Below are 25,010 nucleotides of genomic sequence, written 5' to 3'. Positions count from 1 at the left end.
AAAAAAAAAAAAAAAAAAAAAAAAAAAAAAGAAAGAAAGTCAATAAAGAAGCAATGAATTTAAACTCTACCCTTTAACAAATGGACTTAACAGATATTTATGGAACATTCTACCCAACAACTACAGAGTATACATTCTATTCATCAGCACACGGAACATTCTCCAAGACAGACCATATAACAGGCCACAAAACAGGTTTCAATAAATTTAAGAAAATTGAAATTATATCAAGTACTCTCCCAGACCACAGTGGGATAAAATTGGAAATCAACCCCACTTAAAGGAACCCTGAAAACCATGCAAATACATGGAAATTAAATAACCTGCTTCTGAATGATCATTGGGTCAACAATGAAATCAAGATGGAAATTAAAACATTTCTTTGAACTGAATGATGATAGTGATACAATCTATCAAAACCTCTGGGATACACCAAAGGCGGTGCTAAGAGGAAAGTTCATAGCCTTAAATGCCTATATCAAAAAGTCTGAAAGAGCCCAAGTGGACAATCTAAGGTCACACCTCAAGGAACTAGAGAAAAGAGAACAAACCAAACCCAAGCCCAGCAGAAGAAAAGAAATAATGAAGATCAGAGCAGAACTAAATGAAATTAAAACAAAAAAATACAAAAGATAAATAAATCACAAAGCTGGCTCTTTGAAAAGATAAACAAAATTGGTAGACCATTAGCAAGATTAAGCAAGAAAGGAAGAGAGAACATCCAAATAAGCTCGATTAGAAAAGAAACGGGAGATATTACAACTAATACCACAGAAATACAAAAGATTATTCAAGGCTACTATGAACACCTTTATATGCATAAACTAGAAAACATGGAGGAGATGGATAAATTCCTGGAAATATACAACCTTCCTAGTTTAAACCAGGAAGAAGTAAAAACTTGAAACGGTAATAAAAAAAATTGCCAACAAAAAAAGTCCAGGACCACACGGATTCACAGCTGAATTTTATCTGACATTCAAAGAATTGGTACCAATCCTATTGACACTATTCCACTAGAAAGAGAAAGAGGGAATCCTCCCTAAATCATTCTATGAAGCCAGTATCATCCTAATACCAAAACCAGGAAAGGACATAACAAAAAAAGAAAACTACAGACCAATGTTCCTGATAAACATAGATGTAAAAATCCTTAACAAAATACTAGCTAAATGAATCAAACAACATATCAAAAAGATAATCCACCATGATCAAATGGGTTTCATACCAGGGATGCAGGGATGGTTTAACATATGCAAGTCAGGCCGGGCACGGCGGCTCACGCCTGTAATCCCAGCCCTTTGGGAGGCTGAGGCAGGTGGATTACCTGAGTTCAGGAGTTCGAGACCAGCCTGGCCAACATATCGAAACCCCATCTCTACTAACAATACACAAAATTAGCTGGGCATGGTGGTGGGCACCTGTAATCCCAGCTACTCAGGAGGCTGAGGCAGGAGAATTGCTTGAACCCGGGAGGCAGAGGTTGCAGTGAGCTGAGATTGCACCATTGCATTCCAGCCTGGGCAATAGAGTGAGATTCTGTCAAAAACAAACAAACCAACCAACCACATATGCAAGTCAATAAATGTGATATACCACATAAACAGAATTAAAAACAAAAATCAAACGATCATCTCAATAGACACAGAAAATGCATTTGACAAAATCCGGCATCCTTTTATGATTAAATCCTCAGCAAAATTGGCATAGAAGGGACATACCTCAAGATGATAAAAGCCATCTATGACAAACCCACAGCCAACACTATACTGAACAGGGAAAAGTTAAAAGCATTCCCCCTGAGAACTGGAACAAGACAAGGATGCCCACTTTCACCACTTCTATTCAACATAGTACTGGAAGTCCTAGCCAAAGCAATCAGACAAGAGAAAGAAATAAAGGGCATCCAAACCTATAAAGAGGAAATCAAGTTATTGCTGTTGGCTGATGATATGATCATATACCTAAAAAACCCTGAAGACTCTTCCTAAAAGCTCCTAGAACTAATTAATCATTTCAGCAAAGTTTCAGGATACAAAATTAATGTACACAAATCAGTAGTTCTGCTATACACCAACAGTGATCAAACTGAGAATCAAATCAAGAACTCAACCCCCTTTACAATATCTGTAAAAAAATAAATAAATAAAAGAAAGACTTAGGAATATACCTAACCAAGTAGGTAAGAGAACTCTAGGAAAACTGCAAAACATTGCTGAAGGAAATCACAGATGACACAAACAAATGGAAACACATCCCATGTGCATGGACGGGTAGAATCAATATTGTGAAAATGACCAGACTGCCAAAAGCAATCCACAAATTCAATGCAATTCCCATCTAAATACCACCATAATTCTTTGCAGGATTAGAAAAAACAATTATAAAATTCATATGGAACCAAAAAAGAGCCCACATAGCCGAAGCAAGACTAAGCAAAAAGTACAAATCTGGAAACATCACATTACCAGATTTCAAACTATACTACAAGGCCATAGTCACCAAAACAGCATGGTACTGGTACAGAAATAGGCACATAGACCAATGGAACAGAATAGAGAACCCAGAAATAAAGTCAAATACTTACAGCCAACTGATCATTGACAAAGCAAACAAAAACATAAAGTGGGGAAAGGACACCCTGTTCAACAAATGGTGCTGGGATAATTGGCAAGCCACATGTAGAAGAGTGAAACTGGATCCTCCTCTCTCACCATATACAAAAATCAACTCAAGATGGATCAAAACCTTAAATCTAAGACTGGAAACCATACAAATTCTAGAAGATAACATTGGAAAAATGCTTCTAAACATTGGCTTAGGCAAAGACTTCATGACCAAGAACCCAAAAGCAAATGCAACAGAAATAAAGATAAATAAATGGAACTTAATTAAACTAGAAAGCTATCTACCCAGAGCAAAAGAGACAATTAGCTGAGTCAACAGACTACCCACAGAGTGGGAGAAAATCTTTGCAGTATATGTATCACAAAGGGCTAATATGCAGAATCTACAAGGAACTCAAATCAGCAAGAGCAAATCTTGACATGAATAGACAGTTCTTAAAAGAAGATATACAAATGGCCAATAAACATATGAAAAAATGCTCAACATCACTAATGATCAGGGAAATGTGAATCAAAACCACAATGTGATACCACCTCACTTCTGCAAGAATGGCCATAATAAAAAAATAGATGTTGGCATGGATGTGGTGAAAACGGAACACTGGTTGGTGGGAAATGTAAACTAGTACAACCACTATGAAAAACGTGTGGAGATTCTTTAAATAACCTAAAGTAACTACCATTTGATCAGCATCCCACTCCTGGGGTATCTACCCAGAGGAAAATAAACCATTATACAAAAAGATACCTTGCGCATGCATGTTTAATAGCAGCACAATTCGCATTGCAAAAATAGGAACCAGCCCAAATGTCATTCAGTCAGTCAATGGATAAAGAAATTGTTGGTAATATAGTATTACCCATGAATACTACTTGGCCATAAAAAGGACCGAATAATGGCATTTGCAGCAACCTGGGATGGAAATTGGAGACCATTATTCTAAGTGAAGTAACTCAGGAATGGGGAAACCACACATCAATAATATCCACCATAAGTGGGAGCTAAACTATGAGGATGCCAAAGGCATAAGTATGATACAGTGGATTTTGGGGACTTGGGAGAAAAGGGTTGTGAGGGATGGTGAGGGACAAAAGACTACACATTTGGTACAGTTGTCACTGCCCCTTGGTGATGGGTGGCAACCAAAATCTCAGAAAATCAACCCACTAGAGAACTTATTAATGTACAAACATCACCTGTTCCAAAACTACTGAAATAAAAAATAAAGCTCCTGCTCCGCTTCAATATCCCCACTGACATTCCCACCTTGGGGCAAAGCAAAGCCCACAGCTAATGCAATTTATCAGTGGTGTGGAAGTATAGTATACTCTGCTTCTTCAGACACTGCAAAGAGTCCACCGGGGCCATTGCAGTGTCCCGTGGGCCCAAAGGAGCGTGATGGGGGTCAGGGAAGGAGTTGGGAAAGGGAATCCAACCTTATCAACCATGCCCAGGCCCAGGGTCGGGGGCAGCCTTGGGCAGCCTGGGACAGCCCTAACCTTCTGACTGTTAAGGAGATAAATTACCCTTGGTGGTGAATCCAATCTTTCTGTGAATTAACCCAAAGATGCCCCTTGGTGGCAGGTTAATTATCAAAAGGTGCCACTTCCTTTTGAATAACCACGTCCCTAGTCTGGGGGTGTTTTGGCTTGGCAAGCCAAGAGGTACGACTGGAACTCAGCCCTCCCACTTTGCTCCCCGGGTGGGTCACGTTAAGCCGCAGGGACACTGCAGTCTGTGGGTGCTGTACCCTGGTGCATCACCAATCAGTGGTTTTATAGGGCATAGGAAAGTACTTTTGGTCTGACCTGACTCTAAGCTATGCGGGGTGGAGGCAGTCTTGGATAGCTTTTTTTTTTTTTTTTTTTTTTTTTTTTTTTTTTTTTGTCGACCCAAGTCAAAAATCTTATTTTTAATATATATTTTAATTTATTATTTTATTTTTTTTACTTCATTTTAGAAAAGCAATGGAAATTTTTCCCTTTTCAAAAGTCACCTTGCCAGTCAACCACATAGGCCAAAGCTAACGTAGAAGAAACTGATGGCTATGGAACATCCCTAATTGTAGAGTAGCACACATGTCTTTGAAGAATAGGCCCTGTTCTTCTTTCCCTGGGAATGACCACATAACCTGCAATTTCCTTCGCCTTCCAACGTCAGAGGAAATGCCACACCTTTTCACATAACAATAACAACTGAGTCTGACCATGCAGGAGGCTCCTGAGTGCCATGGTCTGCGTTGACTGGTTCTGCAGTGTAGAGGAAGTGGGCAGTGTGCTCCATCACTGTCCTACAGTTTTTGTGGTGGCCAGATGAGGTCACAAGGTGTCATTCTCACCTTCGTCCTGCCACTTATCAGAAATCTAACAAATAGATTGGAACTCCAGAGTCTCTATCAGCGTGGCTTCCGTTTGGTTTGGGAGGTGAGACTCAGGCTTTGGTCCACGGGATTATTGCCCCAAATCTTTTACCCTCTTCTACCTCCTCACCCTTGACATGGCCTCTTTGTGGGTAGTTCCCCACCCCTTGACTCTGACAAATGATACATGGGCAGAAGGGAGGATGTGTCACTTCTAAGCCTAGGCCTTAAGAGGCCTCGGATGTTCCTGCTTTCTCTCTGTGCCTCGGAGAGGCACCCCTGGGTAACAGCATCCCCCTTAGTCTGGTCCTGGGAGTGGATACATGTGGAGCAGATGTGAGCCAAACCTCAATGAGAGCCAAGACCAGCTACACTCACAGTTTGAAGCAGAGCCACTCAGCCAAACCCAGCCTCATCAGCCAACCCCCTGCTGACCTGTAAACACATAGGCCCACATATCTGTGGATGCATAAATGAAAATGTGTGATTATTGCTAAGGTTTGGGGTGGTTTGTTATATAGCATTATTGCAGCAACAATTAACTGATACACCTGTTTTTAGTAGATTGCCACAGTATGTTGACCTTGGATGCCAGTCATGGCTGGGGCACAGGAAGCACCCCAGCAGAGAAGCCACTCTCTTTTTGACTTCAGGGCCAGGATCTGCATGAAGGAGAAAGCGTGTGACTCAATTAAGATACAGTTAAGATCCTCCTCCATGGTCTCCCTTTTATCTACTGTCCTCATTATGCTGGTTTCTTTTCTTCTTGCTGTGGGAATGGCACTGCCGTTGCATGCTGATGAGCATGTCTGTGGCCCAACTTCTGAACTAGAGATTTCTGAGTAATTAATTTGGATTTAAGCTTCTCTAGCCAGCCCTTGACAGACCCATGATTGAGTGCATTGGAAGGCCTTGATTTCTCCTGAGCATGTTTTTGGTGCGTAGAGGTCAAGAGTCATTTGGTACCTGCCTATCCAAAGTGAGTCTCAAAGTGAGTTTTGAAAAATATGCCATTGTTTCAAGCAACTTGGCCTACTCTTGGAATCCCAAACCCCTCCCCAGTGCTATGAACTTTTTTGCATTTAATCTCTACCATTTTGCCACAGAGAAATCTGACCTCATGAAAGTATAGAATACTTGCTGGGCATAAGGCTTGGCTGGAGCTCAGGCAGAGTATGGGCATCTTGACACAAGGCCCTTACTAGACTGAATAAAGTGATGAGCAGGTAGAAATAAAAATTTAATTCCAAAAGACAAGTGGAGAATTCTCTCAAGAACTAATAGCCTCTGTTTTGAACATTGTTATTTGTGGATATACAATGTACTTTCTGATTTTTCCTATATCCAAATCTTTAAGGCCTAGTCTTCCTAGATGTCATCAGGTTAAGTAAAACCACTCTTGCTCTGAAATTCTGCAGTGTTTACTACAATGGCTTTCAAATTTTTGCTGTGTTCCAAGATAAGAAATGAATTTTGTGTATTAGTTCCACACATTTTTATAAAAGTCTAGTTTAAAGTTTTACTCTGTGTTCTCCTAGAGGTAGACTTTGAGATGAGGGTTCATATGCAAGTGGTTTATTTGGAAGACGATGCCAGGAAAGACTAGGGAAGAAGAGAAGTGAACCTGGAAAGGAAAGGCAGACATTAAAAAGCACATAATCAACAGTTGCTTAATTTCCCTGGGGAACACTGGAAAACACTTTTGTGGGAACCAGCCTTCAAGTTGGCCCCAGCAATCCTCGCCTACTGTATTCATGCCCTTGTTTAATCCCCTCCCACAATGAACCATGTGTGTGGCCTATGTGGCCAATAGAACATGCCGTCTGTGGTTAGCAGCCCCTGAGATGGCCCCAGTTATCCCTGTCTCCTGGTAGTCATACCCGTGTATAATCCCTTCCCCAAGAGTGTGAGCCATTTATAACCAATAATAAGGGAGTCACTTCTAGCCGATAGAATGTGGTCAAGGTAAAAAATGTCAGTTGTGAGGTTAGGTCACAGAAAGACCCTGGCTTTCTTCTTGTTTATGCTCTCTTGGTCTTTTCCTCATTAGCTCGGAGGAAAAACTAGCCACCATTTTGTGAATTGCCGTATGGAGAGGCCCATGTGGTGGAGGAAGTGAGGCTGCCAACAGCCCGGGGAGTGAGCCTGGAAGTAGATCCTCCCTTAGTTGAGCCTTGAGACGCCTGCAGCCTCAGCCAACACACTGAGAGAGAGCCTGCAGCCTCAAAAGAAACCTTGAGTCAGAGGCACCCAGGTAAGCTGTGCCCAGATTTCCTGACCCCTAGAAATTGTGTTAATAATTTTTTAAAACTGCTAAGTCTTGGGGTAATTTGTTTTGTAGCAATAGATAATCAATGCAGTATCTGACTTTTGAGGCTAGGTCATACAAGATGTTGCTCTTCCCACTTTGATCTCTCTTTCTCTTGGATTACCAGCCCTGGGGGAAGCCAGTCACAGTTCATGAGGAGACTCAAAAAGTCCTATGGAGAGGTCCATGTGGTCATAAGCTGAGGTCTCCTGCCAATAGCCAGCACCAACTTGCCAGATCTGTGAATGAGCCATCTTGGAAGCAGATCATTCAGTGTGGTCAAGCCTTTGGTTGGCTGCAGCCCCAGAAGACATCTTGACTGCAATCTCATGAGCAATCTGAAGCCAGAACCACCAAGGTAAGTTGCTCCTTAATTTCTGACCCACAGAAACTGTAAAATAGTGAAGTTATTGTTATATTAAGCTACCATGTTTTGGGGGTAAATTGTTTTGCACCTATAAATAATGAATGTAGTGTAGAACAAGAGATTCAGAGTTATCCTACCTAAGTAAAGGAGCTGGGGTATTTATACACCAATATCCATGTATCAATGGCTGAGGGCTGTTTCTAGGATCTCTTAATTCTCCAACAGTTCCCTGTGGGCACAGAAGGCTTCAGTGGTCAGAAGAAGCCTGCAGGCAAAGAGATGCAGATGTTGGCAGTTGGAAGTCATGCCTGGGTGTAATGAAAAGTAAAGGTGAGGGGATATGGGATGGGGTGCTCACGGGACTTGCTAACTTGCAAACTCAATTGCAATTTCATCTACATTACTTCCCTCCTCCCAGGCAAGCTTGGAGTACCTACTCCTTCTTTAGGGTTTGATCCCTCCAGGGTGGTTTTCTGGTAGAAGGAAGAGGAAAAGGATGAGCATCTCTTTACATAACTGTTCCTATCTCTGATGTTCCCTTTGTTGGGTGGTGGTGGTTCTTGGGCCAGCACTGGCTGGTTGCTGATGCCCTCTGTGGCAGGAGTTCAAAGGCTAGACCTCCTTCCAGTGTGCGTGTCTAGATTTTTCTGAATGGCCCCGTGTCAGTTCCCTGATGGATATTCACCTCTTCAACTTCAACTCAGCTTTCACTACTGCCTCCCTTTGACTGGTGGGCAGCCCAGTTGGGTGAAGTAGAGGCAAGATAAGTCAAGTGTAGCCACTTTAGGTGATGTTGCTTGACCGTTGGGGGATTCACATCATCAGCCTCATCAAACTGCCAAGGTGCAGGTTGTTCTGGGATTTCCTCTGCCATGTATCTCCTCTTTAGGAGTATGCCCTGCTAGGGTGGACACAGGACACAGGGCATCCCCATCTTGCAGTAATCTCAGATCATTACCACTGATTCAGAGCCCTTTCGGTTGTCTTCTAAATGGGAACAGCAGTCACACCTGTTGGGAGGAATCATTTCTCATCCAACACTACTTTCCAGTTGGTGACTCAGCTGTGTATCCCAGCTTCTGTTTTTGGAGCAACAGAAAGTCTTGCCAAGCACCCTGTAATACAAATAAAATGCTTTCACGGTGCTGGGCAGTGGGTACTCCACAAGTGTTCATTTCCCCCCTCTTCTCAGTGATGACAGTGGAGGATGCACAGGTGTGGCTGGCTTGAAGACATGAGGTTTAATACAATAGGCTCAGAGAGAGAGGGAAAGAAAAGAGCTCATGCATCACTGGCTCTAGTGCAGAGCCTAGCATGGAGTGGGTGCTGTAGGTATTCACTGAAAGAAAGAAAAACAAAGCTGATGTAGGAGTCTTTTCAACAGAAAGCAAATGCACAGAGGCACAGAGGTCCATTGCACCATCCTCTGGGAAGACACAGGATGGTGGCCTTACGCTGTTCATCAGTCGCTAGCGCCTTCAGGTCAGGGGCCTTTCCTTCCCAGCCAGGCTTCCGTTATTGGGCACCAAGCTGCTGCCATCTCACTTGCTTTTTTTTCTCTTTAAAATGTGGCCAGACCCAAGTCCCTTACCATACACCCTCCCTTCCAGAGGGAGGCTGCTCAGGCTCCCTCCCCCTTCCCTTTCTTCCTTTTTTTCTTGTTGCATCCATATATTTCTGTATCTACTACAAAGGTCAGAAAAACAAATCAATGAAGAGAAGGACCCAATAATTCTAAGACCTGACTCAGAGATGGGGGGTGGGGAGGGAAGCTGCTCAATAAAAATGAAAGAGAATTTAAAAACTCCCTGCACAAGGCACAGCATGGGGTACCGATCAAAGGACCAGGCAACTTTGGTCCTGTGTGCACGAGCTGGATGCTCTGAGGCTGGGGGAGAGATGGGCTCCCGGGCCTCGGTCTCCCTCCCTGTTTCCTTTGCATCACACACACACAAAAACATACACACACATTCTCTCTCTCTGTCTCTCTCTTCTTCTTCTTCTTGGACCACCATTTGACTATTAGGGAAATATCTGACTATGGATTTCAGGAGTCTAGGAGGCAGAGGGAAGAAGGCATTGACAGCTTGCTTATTTCCCTGGAATGGTCCCATTTGCCAACGCTGTGCCCAAGATCCCATCCACTATGAGAGAGGTACCAGGCAAGGGTATTGATAGTGGCTGAGGAACGAGATGTTACAAATCCCACCTGGCATTCTCTGAACCTACCTTGGAGGAAGGTATGAAAATAAAAGCTGGTGAATCTGAAAAGAGCTAAATCAGCTTCTAAAGTCCCTTCTTTGTGAACAGCAGCTCTTCCATGCAGTCCTTCCTGACACCTATCACTCCCTAACCCCCAAGGAGCACTCTTTCCTCAGAGCATCCAACTATACTCCAGTCTCTTCCACCAGAGCACCGGGGCTGCATTTTCAGTCTTCATTATTTGTCTGTCCCATTCTATTCTAGGAGGGCTGAGGGTAAAACAGATCAAGGGCAGACTGCCTGAGCTCAAATTGAGCCACCATCCCTTACTGGCTGTGTCATCTTGGACAAGTGACTCAACCTTAGTTTCCCTATCTGTAAGCCTTTGTGGCTTTTCTCTTCCAGATTCTATAGCCTCTGTTCTTCTCACAGTTTTTCATGTAACAAGGCTTCCAAAAACCCCAAAAAGGTGTTTTTTTCTTTTCTTTTCTTTTCTTTTCCTTTTTTTTAAAGCAGGAACAGCATCATCAGAATAAGACTAGAAGCTCCTCACTTTGGGAAAGCTCCCTTGGATGTATATGTTCTAACATGTTTGCTATCAAGTGACACATCACTTTGTGCTTATTGTGCAGAGCTATAGAAAATATGTAGACTTCCATATATTCCTAGGTAGAGAAGACAACATATGTGCATGTCTATGTTTCTGTGTATGTTTGTGTCTGTGTGTGTGTGTGTATGTGTTGTGTGTGTGTGTGTATGGGTATATGTGATTCTTTTCCTGCTTGTTCCAGAGTTTTGAGGTGGCTAGCTGATTAAAACAGAATAAAGATTATGGGAAGGATGCAGAAATAGATACTTTAAGATTTCTGAGTTAAGCAGATTAAACATGTATGGGAAATTTGTTTTTTTTTTTTTTTTTTGAGTCTCACTGTGTTGCCCAGGTTGGAGTGCAGTGGCGCAATCTCAGCTCATTGCAAGCTCCACCTCCCAGGTTCAAGCAATTCTCCTGTCTCAGCCTCTTGAGTAGCTGGGATTAGAGGTGGCCCACTAATTTTTGTATTTTTAGTAAAGACAGGTTTCATCATGATGGCCAAGCTGGTTTTACACTCCCGACCTCAAGTAATCTGCCCGCCTTGGCCTCCCAAAGTGCTAGGATTACAGGTATGAGCCACCGCACCTGCCATTTGGCTGTTTTTATGTTTTTATTTTAAGTTAAAATTCTAAAGGAAACCTTCTTGGTTACCATGTTTTATTGGGAGGAGGAAAAATGGTTTTACTTGCTGTCCCTAACTATTTCTTACCTCCAATAGGCCAGAGAAATGGCGGCTGGATCCAGGAAGATGAGAAATTTGAGCAGGCTTAGAAGTTGGCAGCCTGCAACACATTGGTTTGTGTCTTTCTTTCTTTTTCAAGCCTACGTTTTCTTTGTCTTTTTCTGATTTATATAGCTACAAAACAAAGATAAATCTTGTATTTGTAAGTCACTTTCCCCATTGTTCATCTAATAACCCTCTGTGTGGCATACACATTATTTTTTTCCATTAACTGAGGCACCATAGAGGGTATGAATGACTTGTCCATTATTTGGATATACAATTTATCTATCAATTCTTTTGTTGATAGGCATTTCAGCCATTTGCACTTGGGGGCTTTTATAAATAAAGTTACTATGAACATTCTCGTACAGGTCTCTTTGTGCATTTGTGTTTTCATTTTTTGCCAGGTCATATAATAGGTGAATGCTTATTAGAAATTGCTCACCAGGGCCGGGCGCGGTGGCTCAAGCCTGTAATCCCAGCACTTTGGGAGGCCGAGACGGGCGAATCACGAGGTCAGGAGATCGAGACCATCCTGGCTAACAGGGTGAAACCCCGTCTCTACTAAAAATACAAAAACTAGCTGGGCGAGGTGGCGGGCGCCTGTAGTCCCAGCTACTCGGGAGGCTGAGGCAGGAGAATGGCGTAAACCCGGGAGGCGGAGCTTGCAGTGAGCTGAGATCTGGCCACTGCACTCCAGTCCGGGCGACAGAGCGAGACTCTGCCTCAAAAAAAAAAAAAAAAAAAAAAAAGAAATTGCTCACCAGTTTTCCATAATGGTTTTTACCAGTTTACATGCCCACAAATGGCACCCAAGGGTTACGGTTCACTACATCCTCATCAATGCTTGGTATTGCACCTTTGGTTTTAGCTATTCTTGTGGGTATGCAGGTGTAACTCATTGTGGTTTTAATTTGTATTTCTCCGATGGCTAACAACTTTGAGCATTTTATTACATGTGACCTGGCCATTTGAATATCTTCCTCAGCACCAAAAGGAATGAACTCTTGCTATTCACAATAACATGGATTAATTTCAAGCACACTGTGTTGAGTTAAATAATCTAGACACAAAAGAGAACCTACTGTATGATTCAATTTTTATGCAATGAAAGAAAAGACAAAGCTGATATATAGTGACAGAGGTCAGAATAGTGACTGCCAAGGAAGCTGGAGGTGTGGAGGGTGTGTTGATGGATGGGTCATTAGAGAAGTCTCTGGGGGTAATGGGAGCGCTGTTGATCTTCACCTGGGTAAAGATTATACACGATTTGTTTCTTCTGGCTTTATGAGCTTAACCTGGGCCTGTGCCAGAACACCTCTGTGTGTGGTCACCGAAGGTCAGTGGCTGACACGCCCTACTCCACCAGCCCAGGAGGAGGCCAGAGAAGGGGGCCTGGCAAGCCAGAGAGCCACATTCTGCCTTCTCCCATAGTATTAGTGTTTGCTTCATCATATAACTAAGCAAAACAACTTCACCCAGTTGTTCACTTTGTACATTGTACAAAGTTACCTGGCAGAAGAAGTGAGTAGTACTGGAATCCAAACTGTAGGCCCTGGCAGTTTCAGATCAGAGCAGATGCCCTCTCCTAATCATCCTCTGAGAGGGAAGCCTTTTAAAAATTTTGTAGAAAGTCATGCTTTAAGCTAGCATGGCATTGTGGCTAATGTTGGGTCATAAACAGCTGTTCATAAGCAAAGTTTGCCTTGGTACTTGTTGAAATGGCAGTTTCTAATCACTTTGGTGGGGAGACATCTCTTCGTAAAATAGAGGCACATTTGGGGAGTTTTTTTTTCCCCCCTAAATAGAAGCTCATTGTGTTGCCCAGGCTGGAGTGCAGTGGTATAATCTCAGCTCACTGCAGCCTCCACTACCAGGACTCAAGCAATTCTTGCGCCTCAGTTGCCCAAATAGCTGGAATTATAGGTATGCACCACCATGCCTGGCTAATTTTTTTTTTTTTTCAGAGACAGGGTTTTTTCATGTTGGCCAGACTGGTCTTGAACTCCAGGCCTTAGGCTATCTGCCTGCCTTGGCTTCCCAAAGTGTTGGGATTGTAGGCGTGAGTCACAGTGCCCAGCCTTTGGGGTATCTTTATGCTTGTTCTTTCATTCTTCTCCCATCCATCCATCCATCCATCCACCCACCCACCCAATGTTTTCTGTGTACCCAGGATGGTGCATGCTATTTACTGAGTGCTATGTTAGCTGCCAGGGATGCAATGGCATTTTTCTTTTTATGCTCATGTCTCTAACTCCCCAGTACTTTGAAACATCTCTGGCCAGGGTATGCAACATATTTTTGATTTCCTGGCTGAAGAATACAGCTTTGCCCTTGGATATCACATACAAGTTGGAGAAATCTTCATGAGGCGGTGTTTTCTCAGCTTCACACCATCAGCTCCTCTTTGTCTGTGATTAAGAAAAAGTCCTGCCTGGTTGGGCTCACCTGTGGTGCTGCCTGCTCTGGTTTTTGGCCACCAGAAGACTACTTGGAGGGACTGGTGTAAAATGTTACTGCTTCTTCTAATTTAGACTCAACTAGAGAGTATTCTTGCATTCTGAAATAGGGGAAAAAATGAGATGGGGTGTCATAATAATCAAAGTGATAATTCCTTACGTTTGTATAGCATTTTAACTATTTCCAAACCATTCTCACGTTAAATATCTTAACATCCAGTGATAAGGGGGTAGATGTTATTAATGTACACAGAAACCCCATTGGATTGACTGGCTAGATACTCTGCCCCACTGCCTGCTAATTAGAACTGGATCCTGACTTCTGGCCTTTAAGGAGCCCCAACAGATAAGAAGTGTCAGTTGGTTACCTTAGAATTATCCAAGCAGTCCCAACATTCTCTCGGGATGAAGAGATTACTATTAATGCTTAGCGTTCTTGTTCAACAGCACTTCTACCTAGCTGGCCTGGGAGTTAGAAGTCTAGAGAGGTGGTTGGCAGCTGGTAGTCCACTCCCATTGGGAACAGAATGAGGAGAGAAGGAATAAAAGGCTCAGGGAGACAAAGTGTCTCAATAAATACTTCTGGTTGGGTTGATAGCAGAACCAAGAATAGAATTTTAGATGATCGGACGGTACAAATTTGTCTCGTAGCAACTGACCTCATGTTGCATTGTGAGATTTTTGTTTCAAAATAAAGATTTAAGTCATTTCCTATTAACCTTTTTATAATTTCTCATCTAGCAATGGACTTTTCAGAAACAAGATGATGTCATGTAAGTCAAAGAGGACCAGACTTGAAGAGAAATAGCCCTGATTTCTGACTGGAGTGTATGTTGTTAATATCAAGTTGGCCTGGAGAAGTTGTTAGCCAAGAAAGGCTATGGCTGTACTTGGAAAGTGGGAACATTGGGAACTTACTGGAGAACTCCTGGTACTCAGATTTGGAGGGATCTTGGAGACCTAGGTGGGCTAGAGCTGACTGAGACAGTGTAAAACTGGATGGTGCTTGCCTTTGTAAGGCATGCTGATGTTCACTATAGCAGGAAAGGACCTTGAATGTGGTTATGATGGAGACGTGGAACCTGAGCATTGGCAAGTAGGTGTCCAGGATAAAGGCAGACATGGAGAAGAAATCTGAAAGGCCCTTAAGCCATGTGGCAGAGAGAATCAGACTCTATACTGAGAGACCTAACACAATGCTTGGTGTTTAGTGGGCACTCAACAGATATTGGCTCCCCTAAAGATATTGGGTGTTCAAATTTGAATAAATCCAAATAACCACAGTGCAGTTCTAGGAAAACATTTGTATAAGGAGTAGCAGGATCTTTGCAATAAGAAGTCAATGGCTTCTTTGTTACAAAAATTGTGGATGCTGTGGTTGAGGTAGTGTGGGGAGGCCCAGAGTTCTTTTGCACTGCTATTTGGTGTTTGCCTTTCCCCTCAGTGAATCTGTGAATCACCTTCTGGGAGTTCTCATAGTTCCACGGAGCACTAATCTAAAAACCAGTAGATTAAAGGATCTCTAAGGACAATTCTAAGCATCAATAATTTTTATCATTAGCAAATTTCTCCCTAAGTCATCTTTTCTTTTGTCATTCATGCAGTGTTCTTGGTTTACTTTGGCACCCATGACTTAGCTGTGTAGATACTGGGTTTGGATATCAGGGATTGTGGAGGTGGCCACGTATGGCCTTTTGTAGCAGAAGGCTGTCTTTTTCATCAATTTCACTAAGAAGTTTTCCAAAGAAGTCCTAGACATGGATGTGAATCAATTTTGCCCCCAAAAACCTTTGAACAGAACTATGGTGGATGGCAAACATGGCCACGATCATTTCCTTCCCTGTATTTACATCCCTGTACAATGTGACTTTGTAGGTCCTCTCATCAAGCTATGGAGTCTATTTCCTCCCCCTTTTAGTTAGAGAAGAATGTGATAGAAGTGACACTGTGCCTGTTCTGAGCACAGGCCTTGGGACACCTTGCAGTCTCTGCTCTAATCTGCTGTCAATAATCAAAGTGATAATTCTTTACATTTGTAGAGCATTTTAACTATTTCCAAACCATTCTCACATTAAATATCTTAACACTCAGTGATAAGGGAGTAGATATTATTAATGTTCACAGAAACCCCATTGGATTGACTGGCTAGATACTCTGCACCACACCCTTTTGGAACCCTGATCAGTCATTACATGACTGACCAGCCCAGGTTAGCAAGCTGGATGATGGAGATCATGTTGCCTAGAGATGAGCTGTTTTGGCGGAGGCTGTGCTGTATCAGTCAGTTTCCAGCTGGCCTTGCAGTTGATTGTAGAGGCACGGGTGAGTCAAGACCAGAAGAACCACTCATCTGAGCACAGCTCAAATTGTCAACCCACAGAATTGTGAGCTAAATAAATCATCGTTATTTCAAGCCATTGGGTTTGGGATAATTTTTTATGTGGCAAAAGTTAATAGATGTAAGGAGTCAATTAAGGAAGTGACCAACAGACTCTCTAGAATCTTAGTGCAGTCATCATGAAGGCCTAGGATGATCCTTAGTGACAGAGATCATGTTATGTGTTTCACAAATCATTTCCTTTTCTTGTTGGGCATACAAGAATACCACATTTCCCAGCCTTCTTGTATCTAGATAAGGCCATATCACTAATTCTGGCCAGGTGTAATGTGAACAGAAATGGTGAGAGTCATATCTGTGCTAGGATGGTAAGCCTTCAGTATGCTTTCTCAAATTCTCTCTTTACTTCATCTGCCAGCTGGGTGAAATCATGACTTCAAAGACCATGATGGCAGAGCAACCAGATAGAATTGAACTGCTTAGAAGGGAGTGTCTAACCTGTATCCACCTCTGATGTGAGCTATTTATATTATATTAAGCTACTGACATTCAGAATTGTTTGTTATAACAACTAGCATTTATTACTCTAATACCTAGTTAGAGACAAGGTATAGTTAACATCCTAGAGCTCAAAGGGAATTTATTTTTAAGATACTAAATATATTTATTTCCTACTTCAAAAAATCAAAAGATAAAGAAGAATTTAGAACACACACAATGAAACTCTTTCTTATACCTATCCACTAAGCATCCAGATCTTTCTTTGAAGGCAATGTCAGAGATTTCTTGTGTATCCTTCAGAAATATTTTTGCATATGCAAGCAAATGAATGTATGTATGTTTGTGTGTAGGGTAGCATGATGTATTACACATTGTTGTGTACCTTAAAATTTTAACACTAAATTTTGGAGATCTTTCCTTATAGTCCATAAATAGCTTCCTTATTTTTTTCAGCTGTATACTAGTGCACTGGATGGATATATTATAATTAACTGAACCATTCCTAAGTTGATTACCATTTGGCTTGTTTCTACCCTTTTGCTAAGACAAACAATGGTGCAGTGACTCCATCTTTATACATATGTCATTTTGCACAAGTGTGAGTTGACCTTAAAGAAAAATTACTAGAATTGGAATCAAATGGCAATATACATTTACATTGTTAAAGGAGGTTTCCAAATTTTATCTGTAGAGATTTTACAATTTAAACTTCTTACAGCAATATATGAAAGTGCCTGTTTTTCAACACCCTCCTCAACACCATTTCAATGTTTGATGAACTGATAACTTTTCTATGTACTTTGTGAATCTTTTCATATGGTTAAAAGTCATTGGTTTTCTCGTGAACTGTCATTTGCTAATTTTTCTATGATACTGAATGACTCGTCTTTTTTCATTACCTGGAGCCATAGGAATAGATAATGTTCATGTTGAGAGGAAGACAGAGTCTACCTTCACTACCCAAAACTGAGTACAGCTCAGAGAATCCAGACAGTGAAGTAGTCACTGCCAATCCATCTGGACAGGAGGAGAAGGGAAACTCTAGCTTTGTTCAAGATCATATCCATAAGGCCTCCCAGGATGCCTGGCACACAAGAAACACTCAATAAATTTTACTAAAGTTTTAATTAGTAGATGAATGAATGTCAAATGATGGAGCTTGGCAATTCTTTTTTTTTGACACTGAATTCCTACCAGAACTTGATTTCTGCCCTTACGAATGGATCCACAGGAAGGTCTCAAGTGTTGGTAATACAGAAACTAAGGATTCTTCTGCTACATCAGTTAGAAGAGCGTGCCAGAGGCTGCTTAAGGCAGGACCTTGTGCTCCAGAGACTCGCCCCACAATCTCAAGGCTCCAGGCAGTGTCAAGGAGCCAAATGATGACATGTGTGGCGGCTGGAATGGGTTCTCCCAGTTGCCGCTTGGTCCTTCAAGTTACCATAGCAGAACAGAATGAAACAGGAGATATTGGTGAGTTTTATCCCCTGGGAACTCCAGAGCCTTGCTTCTCCTGTGGAGCCCAGTGCCTTCCCTCTCCTCCTCAACGTCAAAACCACTTTTAGAAAATGTTTCTCTGTTAGTCATCTTCCTGGTTTGGGTTCCTATAACAATCCACCCTGGGAAAAGAATTTGTGTGCAAGTAGTTTTTTTGGGAAGTGAAGACAATTCCAGTGTACAAGTGATGACCATCAGGCAAAGAGATACCAGCACTGGTGACTGGAAGAGAGACCAGTGGGCACTTCAGTGGTCTGGGTGAGGGACTATGAGTGGGGCACTGGGCACTGATATCTTCTACTCCAGCCACTTATACTCTAGGCTTGTCTCCAGTGTGGCCCCACCCTTTTCTTCCACCCATTTTTTCCTAGCACCCAGAGTGTTCTAAAATGAAAATCAATCCCTTCACTTTTCTGCACTTAAAGCACAAACTCCTTAGCAAAGCCTCATAGCTTACAATTGCCCCTTGCCCTTCAGGTTTCAAACCAGAGACACCTGTGGTTCCCAAACATCACTCCCCCAAACCCCACCACCGCCTGATGCAATCACTTCATTGCCCTGCGATTGACTGACTGCCTTGTCTGTTCTTCTCTGATGCTCCAGCTGATGGGGGCACCTCCAAGGCCAAGACTAGGTCCCTGGGCTTCTGTATCCACAGCCCCAGGCACCTGGCATGCAGCAGGCCCTTGCTGCCTGTTGAATGGATATGTTAATTTAAGTGATAGAAAGAAAGCACCAGAAAGGGCATCAGGAGCAGGAAAGAGAATGGTTTTTTGTTTGTTTGTTTGTTTTCTGAAACGGAGTCTCACTGTCGCTGAGGCTGGAGTTCAGTGGCGCGATCTCCGCTCACTGCAACCTCCGCCTCTTGGGTTCAAGCGATTCTCCTGCCTCAGCCTCCCAAGTAGCTGGGACTACAGGCACCTGCCACCATGCCCGGCTAATTGTTTGTATTTTTAGTAGAGATGGGGTTTCACCACGTTAGCCAGGATGGTCTCTATCTCCTGAGGTCGTGATCCACCTGCCGCAGGCTCCCAAAAGAGGCCTGGGATTATAGGCATATTTTGAGGGAAAGAGAACAAATAGGTATTTTGCTAAGCACCCACTAGGAACAAGGAGCTTTATAGACATTATCTTATTTAATACTCATAACGATCCTGTTACTATTCCCATCTAAAAAAAACAAGAAAACTTAGGCAAAGAGAGGTTAAATGACTCTCCCCAAGTCACATGGATGGTGGATGGTGAGTGTCATAGGCAGTATGCAAATGCTGTTCACACAAAGAAATGACCAGAAAGCCCACACACTTTTTAATCACACCACTGCTTGCAATTATACTTCTGTGTACACTGCAAAGTCTGCTTTATGGATGTGAGTCTTTAAAACTCTCAGCTCAGAATGCCTACCCCTTCTTTCAGGCAGTGAGGCCACACTGGGCTGAGGGCAGTGGGGGCAAGGAGACCATGCTCCACCCCTCTTCCTCTTCTAGCCATCACTCATGGAGTTGCTTGCGATGCTTGGCTCCTCAGAGCCTCTCTTGGTTCTGAGCGTCAGCATTTCTGTTATCACACGTTATCAGTGCCAGGTCTTCCTGGGACAAAGTGCTTATTGGAATCCTCCAGAAGTCCACTTATCACACGTCCCACACCAGAGAGGCCCTGGCTCTCTGGAAACAAGCCCCTTTCCATCAGTCTGAGATGGAATTAACCTCCCAAAGGACCCCGTGCAGCCTTTATGAACCAATCAAAATTGGTTCCACATTGAGTTTCCATGGGTTTTATTTTATTTTCCCTCCAAATCTCACTGCTGTTGCATTAGGCACCAGCCTCTGCAAGTTGCTTAGAAACTGCTTTGCGTCAGCCGGCTCATCCAGGTCCCCATGTGCAGGCAGAATGATAAGCACCACTACTTATTTTTTTTTTTTAAATACAGACATATAATTAAGGAAAATATTCTGATGTCTGCAAAGTCCAGCTGGCAACAAACAGCCAGTGAGAAAGGGCTCAAGGTGGAACAGAGCTGAGGATTTCAATGTGAAAATGAATAAATAAGACCCCCATTCACTCCTCACTTTGCAAACCTAGGGTCAACACCAGTTTTAGGTGACTCACTGTTTTTTTCCAAAATCGGTTCTACTCTGGGTTTGCCCAATCCTTCAACACTAAAGATGTTTCTCAAGGGGGAGACACTTCTAATTCTGTGTGTTAGTATTCTAAATGAGAACAAAAAAGAGAAGATACTGCCTAGCAGTGGACATGCGTTGTGTTTGTTAGCTCAGCCGCCATACCACCCCTTCTGCAAATGGCACTTGGATTCTGCTTTGGGGTTCCATCTCCTTCCTGTTCCAAGTCATGGGATTTGTGGGGGTTACTCAACTCATAAGGCTCCAGGGAGTAGACACATGACACGGGCCTGGCCAGTGGAATTGCTAAGGGCTTGGACATGTTGTATTTGCAGCCCTGGTAGAGTAGATACCTGATTCTGCTGGTCATCATCTTTGCTACCATGTAGGAGGGCCTGCTGAGGATGAAGCCGAAACAGAGTAAAATTAAGAGATAGAGATCATATTGCCATAGCCACTGAAGCCAGACTTTCCAGTTAAATGAGTGCATAAATTTCCCTTCTGTTTTGCTTAAGTCTGTTTGACTTGTGCTTTTTGTCATTTGCAGCTAAATAGTCTTGGAAAGCAACTGTGCCAATCCCTCACTTTCACCAAAAATCTGCTTCCTACCTTTTAGATAGGGCCAGGACAGAAGGACTCTGCTTTATGGGTTCTTATGAAGGTCTTGATACTCATTGGTAAAGTACTTCTCCTCTATAGGGATAGTGGGGGAAAGGGGAGTGGGTATGTGCTCAACAACATGGGGAAGGGTAATGATGTCTTGAAATTCTCTCTTTTTTTCCTTCAATTTTTATTTTAAGTTCCAGGGTACATTTGCAGGATGTGCAGGTTTGTTACATAGGTGAATGTGTGCCATGGTGGTTTGCTGCATCCCATCACCAAGGTATTAAGCCCAGTGTCTATTAGCTATTCTTCTTCCCCCAACCCCCCAACCCCCTGGACAGGCCCCAGTGTGTGTTGTCCCCGCTCCAATGTGTCCATGTGTCCTCATAGTTCAGCTCCCAGTTATGAGAACACGCGGTGTTTGGTTTTCTGTTCCTGCGTTAGTTTGCTGAAGATAATGGCTTCCAGCTCTATCCATGTCCCTGCAAAGGACATGATCTCTCTTTTTTTTATGGCTGTGTATATGTACCGCATTGAAATTCTCTTTGAAGTCAGCAGAGATGTGTGCACGGATACAGTGCACGGATGTGGTGGCTGAAAAGAAACATCAGTCATGGGCTCTTAACTCCAGGAACTTAGATGTTGAGAAACGGTGACAGGACACATGTGTAATAAAGCTAGACAAGCCACAATATAGGCCCTGACAGAAGACCTAGACAACCAGAGTTGTAGGACTTCTTGGAAGGTGGAGAGAAAGGCTTCCTAAAGCTGCTGGGTCAGGGAGTTAGAGTGGTAGGTAGAGGGGAAGGTGGAGGGATTGTACCATTGGAACCACTACAAATGTGCAAGACTAGATACTGCCCAGGCCTTTAAACCCATGTATCCATTTCTGGGCGAGAGGTCCTCCTCTTGTCCTCTGTTTCCTTCATTCACTGTACATCCTCTTCTCTTCTCCTACCTTCTCTCCACCCTTGAAAGTTTCCATGGAGCTGGGGACTAGCGAGAGGCTGTGGTTGCAGGGATTCTCTTCTGTCTGCTCTCCCACCCCTGGGAATCCAGCACACGAGCTTTGATTTATATTGGGGCGGAAATAGGTTAGACTGAAGGAAGAACCAAGCAGGACTCCTAAAAAAGCCCACATCAGTTGCCATGACAACATGCTGACTCTTTCCCTGAAGGAATTTTAAAATAGGTCACACTTTCCTTTTTATGGGAGGTTGAGAGTCCTGCCAGGAACGATGATGGGGCCGGCAAAGGACTCAGTACTGAAAGGTCAAATTCTGTCAAATCACAGACTTCATTTATAGAAATCTGTACAAAAAGACAGCTCCCTCTCCTCTGCTGGGATGCTCCCATGTGCTACTTGTTTGCACAGGCTTGGAAGCACATATGGTGGTCCAAGTGATGGAGAGGCCAGTGTGGTTATGGTTTCTTGACATGCCCCTCTCCATGGGTTTAAGCATTACCTGGGTGCACCCACCTTTCCTTCACAGCAAGTGCTGGTGCTTCTTTGTGGCTTTCCTTTCAGTGCCAGAGTGAGGTCACCTTAAGCATCCCTGTCTTCTGTTACTAGCTCCTTTGGATCCAGATTTGACTCCCTTATTTACCACTTACTGAACATGAGATGCAAGCAGGCTACTGCAACTTTTGGAGCCTTGGTTCCTAATCTGCAATAACTGGGGGCATATCACCTACGTGGAAACATTGGAGAGGAGAAGCCAAGATAGTCAAAGAAATGGCCCATCCCTGTCTCTGGCACAGAGCAGACATATAGTCATTAACTGTATGTTTTTCCTCTCTTTTGGAGGAAATTACTGAACTTAGGGCAGTCATACCTTTTTAGGAGCTGGTCCCAGCTCAGCTCAGGTGTCCCTTAGGCCAAGATGCCTTTCCTGAAGCCCCACCTTATGCAAATCTCACCTCATACTCTCTCCTGGCCTCCTTCATTCTCCTTTCAAATCTGTACTTACATGTTTATGATCATTTGATTAACATCTGCTTCTGCGGTAAGAACGAGCGTGCAGGCACCGTGTCTGCCATGCTCTCTGCTGTATCCCAAGTGCCTGGCACACAGTAAGGGTTCAATAAATGTTTGTTGAATGAACAAATGAGTGATCAGAAACCCTGCTTGGTAGTTGCATATGTCTTTGCTTAATGAGACACAGGGGAAATGAGGACATTGCTATCTAATAAATGTAATTTCTTTGGGAGGAAAAAATTGTTGCCAGCATGAGCCCATGTGATGTTTATAAACAATTAAATGGGCCCTTGATGGTGAAAAAGTGAGTAACTCCTAGAGTTACATTTTCTGGCTGAATTTTGTTTTTGTTTGCTCTAGTTTAATGCAGCAATCTTCAAAATTTGCATCTGTTTCTTCCACCTGCTGAATTCCATGGATTAGATTACATCTGTGTTGCTTTAGGTTCTTAGAAGAGGTATTTAAGTCAGAATCTATGCCTAATTGTTACCTCTCAGATAACTATTGATGTGTTTCTTCCTCCTACGTGGAAGCTTGGTCATGAGTATATTTGTGCTTTGCACCTTCCTACTTGTGTTTCCTTGGGCTTGGACACAGTGATAGCTATATCACAGGCACAAGGCATGCATGCCTATGCATGTATGTGCACATGTGTGTAAGCACATGTGAAGGCACTGGACAGACAGGGCCAGGAGGATGATTTGCATTTGTCTTCTGGGGTATGAAGGAGCTATTCCTGTGGGAATGAGTGCTGGACTTGGAGTTGAGAGAGTCAAAAAAGAACACACACTTGGTCATTGAAGAGCTGGCCCTCTTGCCATTAAATAGAAGATAAACTAAACAAAAAGTCTGAGGGGATCTCTCTGTGATGAGAGAATCAGAGATGAGTGATGGGAAAAAGCAGTGATGCTAATTTTTGAACTGGGCCACATGGAAGCTCAGGGTAAGTAAGATCTCCAGCTAACTCCCGTAGCTCCCTAGACTGTGTTCATCATTCCAATTGGAGATGCACTTCCTCATCATCAAAGTCTCTTTTATATCGTCAGGGATTACATTAGGGTTTCTTGGACAGTCTTGCAGGGTGAATGATGTCTGGTAACCCTTCCATAATTCCTTTAGTAACAGAGAAAGAGATGGTGGCAGAGATGGGTAACTGTCTCTTCTCCCCTTCCATGGTAAATGTTGAGATGGGAAGAGGTTGCCGAGCCAGGGATTGAATTTCCCATCCCCTCCCCTACTCTGCTACTCTTGCACTGGTCATGTGACTTATTCTTACCAATAGAATATGATAGGAAGTGATGTGTGCCACTTCTGCAGCAAGGCTTTTAGGAAGCCTGTGAGCATGTGTATCCTGTCTGCACCTATTCCTTTTCTGCCACTTGGATACAGATGACATCTAGGCCTCAGGAAACTGGGGGTAGGGGGGAATGACATCAGATGAAAGGACCCTGGTCCCTGAATGACCATGTGGAGGGAAGCCACCTATAGACTTAAACACCTTTCTAGGTATGTGAGAAACAAACTTCTATCATGTCAGACCATTACATGTTTGGGTCTGTTTGTCACAGCAGCTTGGTCCACACTGAATAATACAGATGGTGTATTAGTCTGGTCTGGCAGCTGTAACAAAATATCATAGAGCAGATGACTTAAATAACAAATTTGCTTCTCATAGTTCTGGAGGCTGGGAAGTTCAAGATCAAGGTATGGGTAAGGCAGATTTCATTTTGAAGCCTCTTCTTTTGGCTTGCAGGTGGATACTATTTTGCTATGTGCTCACATGATCTCTGTGCGTGTGTGTGAGGAGAGAGAGGGGGGAGAGAGAAAGAGAGAGAACATACTAAAATGTTCTGCATTTTACATTCTTTAACAATAAATCTTAGACACCTGTATTAGTTCATTCTCACTCTGCTAATAAAGACATACCTGAGACAGGGTAATTTATAAAGGAAAGGTTTAATGAACTCACAGTTCTGTGTGGCTGAGGAAGCCTCATAATCATGGTGGAAGGCAAATGAGAAGCTCGGGCAAAGGAGAAGCAAAGGCATATCTTACATGGTGGCAGGCAGAGAGAGTGTGTGCAGGGGAGCTGCCCTTTATAAAACCATCAGATCTCATGAGACTTACTCATTATCATGAGAACAGCATGGGAAATACCTGCCCCCACGATTCAGTTACCTTCCACAGGGTCCCTCCGTGACACACAGGAATTATGGACGCTACAATTCAAGATGAGATTTGGGTGGGGATGCAGTCAAACCATATCAACACCAGTCCATGTCAGTACATAGAGAGCTTCTTCTTTTTCACAGCTATGTAGTATTTCATTAAATA

The sequence above is a fragment of the Rhinopithecus bieti genome, unplaced genomic scaffold (genome assembly GCF_001698545.2).
Source record: "Rhinopithecus bieti isolate Rb0 unplaced genomic scaffold, ASM169854v2 scaffold_31446, whole genome shotgun sequence".
NCBI classification, from domain to species: Eukaryota; Metazoa; Chordata; class Mammalia; order Primates; family Cercopithecidae; genus Rhinopithecus; species Rhinopithecus bieti.
The sequence above is the reverse complement of the archived record's forward strand: the minus strand, read 5'-3'. Positions refer to the sequence as shown.